The following is a 924-nucleotide window of genomic DNA, read 5'->3' as shown; positions in this document are numbered from 1 at the left end:
ACTGACTGTTGCCTATACACAGTCAGCTTCTAAGCTCTGGACCAGGAAGATCTTTTGCTCGTCAGGCACGTGACTCACACGTGACTTTAGCTACATGTACTCTCTGCGTTACTCATGTCATCCAAAGTAAGCTCTGTATGTTAAAAAGAGGTAATGAATTCAGTCAGGATCACGTGGTTCAAGAGATAGTGTTGGGTGTAAAAGGCAAAGTACGGAATCCAGAAGCTTAATGAATAGGGTCAGAATGATTTTGTATGGCCCGTAAAGGAAGCCATGTATCTCTAATCTTTGAAGAAAGACCACCTGAAGCTGAATTCGTCGTAGAGCAAATGCAGGAAACTTGTCTAAAATATTTTTAGGGCAGGTTCAGGGAAAACGTTTCCTTACAAGTTCACAAAAAGGTGCGCCTTCTGACCCTATACATTAAGTTTCTGGATTCCTTACTTTGCCCTTTGTAGTTTTCCACAAAGTGTTAACAACGTGTACAAAACCAGACTGTACTGTCTTCAGTCACCACAACTTTTTCTTAATGAGGGTTAGAAAAAAAAATGACGCTCTGCTCTTTTGCATAGTTAAGAAGCTATTTGTATCATACGTATTATAAGTAGAACATTCCAAGATGATACACTAAAGACATTTTTTTCGTAATAAACGATCTTCTATTTGTGGTTGCACATTGACATTGTCATTAAAAAAAAATAATAATAATAAAGTACACACATTCTCACTCCTAATGGCATTTATAAACTATATACATACTACATAGATATTATTGCACCTGTACAACTAAATTCATAGGACGATATATGACCAGATAAAGCCTTTTCATTTACTCATCCTGTGGATTTCCATTAAAGGAAAATTTATAACACGAATTTGTAAGATACTTCATTTTCCACAAAGATGTACAGACTTTTTTTCAAA

Source organism: Pomacea canaliculata, linkage group LG7 (genome assembly GCF_003073045.1).
Source record: "Pomacea canaliculata isolate SZHN2017 linkage group LG7, ASM307304v1, whole genome shotgun sequence".
Classification (NCBI taxonomy): domain Eukaryota; kingdom Metazoa; phylum Mollusca; class Gastropoda; order Architaenioglossa; family Ampullariidae; genus Pomacea; species Pomacea canaliculata.
Note: the sequence above shows the minus strand (reverse complement) of the source record.